Source organism: Colobus angolensis, unplaced genomic scaffold (assembly GCF_000951035.1).
Source record: "Colobus angolensis palliatus isolate OR3802 unplaced genomic scaffold, Cang.pa_1.0 Scaffold134, whole genome shotgun sequence".
NCBI classification, from domain to species: domain Eukaryota; kingdom Metazoa; phylum Chordata; class Mammalia; order Primates; family Cercopithecidae; genus Colobus; species Colobus angolensis.
Window position 1 is genome coordinate 2,145,245 of NW_012114422.1, and position 6,890 is coordinate 2,152,134.

A 6,890-nucleotide genomic window follows, 5' to 3' on the forward strand; every position below is an offset into this window, starting at 1 on the left:
TCCTCTCCTCTCCTCTCCTCTCCTCTCCTCTCCTCTTCCCTCCTCTCCACTCTCTTCTCCTCTCCTCTCTCGCTATACCAAGTTCTTCCTCACTGTCTGAGCCCCCTCAGTCAATTGCCTGGAGTTCTTGACACTGAGGCTCATAAACCAGGGCCTGTTGGAAGTAAGCAGCATAGACACAGACCTGCACTCTTCTATTATCTCCTCTGCTAAGACATCTCATAGACGATGCTCAGCTCCTGGACATGGCATTGGTGGGTGGGATAGTGATTACTTGTCTAGACTCTGGCCTGACTAGATGGAGTTATATCTAGTCACTTGCCCAGGGAGGGACCAAGACATAGTCAGGTCCAGCATCTTCTCATGACATGAGACATCCCCACCCTGTAGTTTCAGTTCCACTGCTTTTGATTTCAGTGATGCCAACAAGAGCTAATTGGTTCTATTTAAAGTATGTTGGGGAAAAAAGTTCCTATTTCTTTAGTTAGGATAGGGTAGGTTATACTTCAACAACAAAGCCCTGGACAGCTCAATAGCTCACAGACCAAAGGCTGCTTTCTTACTTTTGCCGTATGTCCATTGTGGGTTGGCTGTGGCTCTGTCCCATGTCATCCTCACTCTAGGACCCAGGCTGATAGAGCAGGCTCCATCCAGAACATCACTATCTCTTGCAAGGTGATGGCAGGAGGTAGGGCATGGGAGGTGGGCAGTGGAGAGCTCAGTGAACCACTTATTGGTTCTTAAAACTTCTCTTTGAAGTGATACAAGGTTCTTCTGCTCAGATTCCATTGGTCAAAGTAAGTCATGTACCCAAATCTACTGTCAGTAGAGTGAGGAAAGATAATCCTGCCCAAGAAAGCAGCATGGAATGTTTGTGAAAAATAATACAGTAGACCACATGTAGTCACCAGAGGTTTAGAGATCATCTCTATGCTGAAGACCCTTAGGCTGGAGGTTCTTAGACTTTTCGTGCATCAGAATTATCAGAATTCAGTAGGTCTGGGATGTGTGCTGAGAAGTTGCATTTCTAACAAGTTCCAATTGATGCAGAGATGCAGATGCAGCTGGTCAGGAGACCACACTTTGAGTGGTTCCAGAACCATTGCCTTAGGCTATTAGGGAGCCCCCAGAGCAAGCACCTCATCCATGCCCCAGGGCATATCAGCTCCTGTGTGAAGAGGCCTTGCCCACATACTTCTCTTATTGCTGACCACTATTTTAACAGAGGGCAACCAGATATTTATTTCCAAAGATGCTGAGAAAAGAACTCTCTAGTATTTTATTTCCAAGTGTCAAATGTCCTGAAGGAAGTCCGGAACCAAGCAATGGGGACATCACAATCAAGAAAGTTTCTGAAGGGAGCCAAGGCTCAGGGTGGGGGAAGAAATTCTCAGACCTGGTGGCTCCATTATGATACAAATGAATTCTAAGTGTCTTTTAATTTTTCTTACACCGAAATGTTCTTCAAGAAAAATGAAAATGATGTTTTGGCTCAGGGACAGACAGGCAGACCAATGGAATGGAATCAACTGCCCAGAAATTGACCTGATATGAAAACTTGAAATATGATAGAAAGTAGCATTGATGGCAGTAGGAAAGGATTGCCTACTCAATAAATAGTACTAGGACATTTATCTATATGGAAAAAAAATTAGATCCTACAAAGTTCTCATTTATACTTAATCCAAGCAAGAACATTTATTTTCCTTTGTAACCACAATACAGCCACCAAAATTATGAAATGAATATTAATATATTACTATCATCTAATAATGCTCAGATTCCCATTCAAGTTTCATTAATTGTCCTAATAATGTCATTTATAGCAAAAGAATACAGTTCTGAATCATACATTGCATATAGTTATGTCTCTTTAGTCTTTCTCAATCTGGAACAATTCCCAAGTTTCTTCTTGTCTTTGATAACCTTTTATTTATTTATTTATTTATTTATTTATTTTATTTTTTTGAGACGGAGTCTCGCTCTGTTGCCCGGGCTGGAGTGCAGTGGCATAATCTCGACTCACTGCAACCTCCGACTCCCAGGTTCAAGCGATTCTCCTGCCTCAGCCTCCTGAGTAGCTGGGATTACAGGTGCCTGCCACCACACCCAGCTAACTTTTCTATTTTTAGTAGAGACAGGGTTTTGCCATGTTGGACAGGCTGGTCTTGAATGCCTGACCTCAGGTGATCTGCCCTCCTCAGCCTCCCAAAGTGCTGGGATTACAGGCGTGAGCCCCTGCACCTGGCCAATAATCTTTTATTTTTTTAAATCCTACCTTGGTCCAATAGAATTGACTTTGATAACCTTGACCCTTTTAAACAAGTTATTTTATAGATTCATTTTGTATTTGGATTTCCCTTATGTCTTCACATGATTCCATTCAAGTTATTTCCTTTTTGATAGGAATATTGGAAAAGCAATGCTGTATTCTTCCTGATGTATTCTATAAAGTGGCACACAATTTTGATTTTGTTCCATTATTGATGTTAACTTTGATCACTCAATTAAGATGAGATACAATTTTAAACTCACCTATCTGACAAACATGGAAAAGTCTGATAATGTCAAATATTTGCAAGAATATGGAGCAAGAGAAGCTGTTTTACACTGCTGAGAGGAATATAAAATGATATAAATTTAGAGAGTAATTTGATGATCCCTAGTAATTTGAAAATGCGCATACTCTATAACCAGCAATTCCACTCCTGGATACATTGTTAGAAAAACAAATGCACATTTACCAGGAGACATCTATAAGAATATTCACAGAAAACAACCTAAGTGTCCATCAACAGGACAACAATGCATAAATTATGGGATAGTGGTACAGTGGAATATTATAGAGTACCAAAAAGGAAGAAACAGAGCAACAACAGGCTGAAAATCAATCAGTGTGGCTGTCCTTTGAAAAATAAATATCTTAGGCAAAAAAGGCTATAGAAGAATACATACTGAATGATTCCATTTACCTAATGTTAAAAAAGCATATAATACTAAACAATGTTTTGTAAAGCTATCAAGAAAAGCAAGGGAACAATAAATACAAATTCAGGATAATGATAAGCTCTGGGAAAGAAAGAGAGGAATACATACTTCCAGAAGAGTTTGTATTAGTCCATTTTCATACTGCTGTGAAGAAATACCTTAGACTGGGTAATTTATAAAGAGAAAGAGGTTTAATGGACTCACAGTTCCACATGTCTGGGGAGCCCTCACAATTGTGGCAGGAGGCAAAGGAGGAGCAAAGGCACTTCTTACACGGTGGCAGGCAAGAGAGCATGTGCAGGGGAATTGCCAGTTACGAAACCATCAGATCTCGTGAGACTTACTCACTATCATGAGAACAGCACAGGACAACCCATCCCCATGATTCAATTACCTCCCACTGGGTCTCTCCCATGACATGTGGGGATTATGGGAGCTAATTCAAGATGAGGTGAGATTTGAGTGAGGACACAGCCAAACCATATCAGAATATTTGGGGGCTTCAAATATTATTCTGGTTTTTATTTTTATTTTTTTGAGACAGGGTCTCCACTTTGTCATCCAGGCTGTAATGCAGTGGCATGATTACAGCTCACTGCAGCCTTGAACTCATGGGCTCAAGTGATCTTCCTGCCTCAGCCTCCTGAATAGCTGGGACTACAGGTGCACGTCACCACACCTGGCTAATTATTTATTTACTTATTTATTTATTTATTTAGATGGAGTCTCTCTGTCACCCAGGCTGGAGTGCAGTGGTGAAATCTCGGCTCACTGCAACCTTTGCTCCCAGGTTCAAGCAGTTCTCCTGCCTCAGCCTCCTGAGTAGCTGGTGCTAGAGGCCCAGCTAATTTTTCAGGGTTTTTTTGTTTTGTTTGGTTTGTTTTTTTCAGTAGAGACAGGGTTTCACCATATTAACCAGGATGCTCTCAATCTCCTGACCTTGTGATCCACCCACCTCAGCCTCCCAAAGTGCTGGGATTAACAGGCGTGAGTCACCAGGCCCGGCCTAATTTTTAAATGTTTTTGTAGAGACAGGGTCTTGCCATGTTGCCGAGGCTGGTCTTGAGCTTCTGGCTTCAAGCCATCCTCCCGCCTTAGCTTCTCAAAGTGTTAGGATTACAAGTGTGAGTCACCATGCCTGGCCTTATTTCATTCTTTATAAGGGAAGAGAGGAGAATGGGTTCAGGAAAGAGTTTATGAGGTCTTCAGCTGTTGTCTTATTCTTTCTACCTTATACATAAATTGTAAATCTCCTTTTGTTTGCATTAACTATTCTATAATGTTTTAAAAAAATATGTAACATTTCACATGCTCAGTTTTCTGCTTTTGCCATGGGCTGATGGAAGTTTCTTCTGGTCTTGGGCTAGCATTTGAAAACCATGCCCTAGCTCACATTGTTGGTGCAGAATCACATCCCCAGCCCACCAACCCTGGCACTCATTTTAGTCATTCTCAGGCTGACCATTTCTGTCCATGATAGTCTTTGCATATACCTGTTAATATGGTTTGGCTGTGTCCCCACCCAAATCTCGTCTTGAATTGTAGCTCCCATAACTCCCACGTGTTGTGGGAGGGGCCCAGCAGGAGATAACTGAATCATGGGGGCGGTTTCTCCCATACTGTTCTCATAGCAGTGAATATGTCTCACAATATGTGACGGTTTTATAAGGGGTTTCCGCTTTCACTTGGCTCTCATTCTCTCTGCCGCCATGTAAGAAGGGCCTTTTGCCCTCTGCCACGATTGTGAGGCCTCCTCAGCTACATGGAACTGTGAGTCCATTAAACCTCTTTCCTGTGTAAATTACCCAGTCTCAGGTATGTCTTTACTAGCCATGTGAAAACAGACTAATACACCTGTTACCCAGTCTAATTATGAATAGTGCTTTCAAAAGTGTTCTGGTTTGGAAGGTAAATTATATCAAGTCCTACCTATATGTATACAACATCTTCATCCTCAAGAGTTCAGATAGTTAAAGAACTCACAGACCTCATCCATTTTATAGGTGATGGGAAAGCATCCCTGAAAGAACATGTGATTGAAGTTGGTCCAGCCACTGGCCACTCTGAAAACCGGAGCCGGATCTTGAGTTTCCCCATTTCCTCCAAGTGCTCTGTTCTTGTGCTGCTTCTGCCTTAACTAAGTTTTACAGTAGAACTGGAAAATGCTGACCCCACAAACAGGAGTGATTTCATTAACATCACTGATTCTCATGTCTAAAACAAGATTTAGGGAGATGGCCTTTTGAGAGTACACAGCAGATTGCTGGGAGGTTGGCTGCAATTCAACATGACAAGTGTAGCTTATTTTTTGATTTGTAGTATCTCTGCGTTATAACTCATAGAATAAGTCTTTGGCATATGAACCTTACGCAAAAGTTATCTGCCACGACGAGCTAAAAATCCACAAAACCACAATAAATGCCTCTTGTGTGAGGACCTTTGTCCATCTTGCTCAATATTCTGCCTTTAGCAGCAGTCACTGTCATGGGGGCATCGTTGTCCTTCCTAGCATGAGTGAGGATGGTGGGTGAAGACAGAAGATGCAGCAGTCTCAAGTTCTGCTTAATAACAAAAAATGCACTACTTCAGATCCCTGAAGGACTTACAGTTTTAACCTGGATATAAATAATTCTCTTGGTTTATTATCAACTATGTAGTATATAGTAATTCATTTGTCCAGAGGACCACCTATTAGAAGCTTCAAAAGGTTCCCGCTGTTTATTTGCATTTTGTTACTGAGGTATAATTAACATATAGTAAGCTGCACATAGTTACAGTATACAGTTTGATGAGTTTTGACATATCTGTAAAACTATCACCACAATAGTTTTACATTTTAAGATAGTAAACATATCCATCACCCTAAAAGTTTCCTTGTGCCTCTTTATAATGAATCCTCACTGCCTACACAACCCTGTCCACACTGATCTGCCCTCAATACAGATTAGTTTGTGTTCTCTAGAATTTAATATAAACAGAATCATACAATATATACTCTTTTTTTTTTTTTGATCTAGTTTCTTTCATTCCATGGAGGTGCCATCCCTGGCATTGCGTGTACCAGTAGTTCACGCCTGTTCATTGCTGAGTAGTGTTCCATTGTGTGGCTATACCACAATTTGTTTATTCACTTGTTGATGAGCATGTAGGTTGCTTTTAGTTTTGGGCTATTACAGATAGGCTGCTATGAACATTCATGTACAAATCTACGCATAGACACATGATTTCCTTTCTCCTGGCTAAATACCTAAGAGTAGAATGTCTGGATCATGTGATAGATGTGTGCTTAAAGTTTTAAAGGAACTGCCAAATTTTCCAAAGTGGTTAAACTATTTAAGATTCCCAGTAGCGGTGCGTGAGAGCTCCGGTTTTTCCATATTCTCGCCAACATTTGACTTGGTCAGTAGTCTTTGTATTTTAGAAATTCTAGTGGATGTATAGATGTACAGTTTAAATTTGCTTTTCCCTGATGATTAATGATATTGATAATCTTTTCATGTGCTGTTTGCTTTTTTCTTGGTGAAGTGTTCATTTTTAAACTGGATTATTTGACTGTTATTAAGCTGTAAGAGTTTCTTTTATATATTCTAGATAAAAGTCCTCTGTCCAAGATATGTTTTTCACATATTATTTTCCCAATCTGTTGCTTGTCTTTTTCATTTTCATAACAGTATCCTTTTATTTTTGAGACAGGATCTCACTCTGCTGTCCAGGCTGGAGTGCAGTGGCATGATCTCAGCCCACTGCAGCCTCCACCTCCTGGATTCAAGTGATCCTCCTGTGTCAGCCTCCCAAGTAGCTGGGACTACAGGTGCACACCACCACACTCAGCTAATTTTTGTAGAGACAGGGTTTTATCATGTTGCTCAGGCTGGTCTTGAACTCTTGGGCTTGAGCAATCC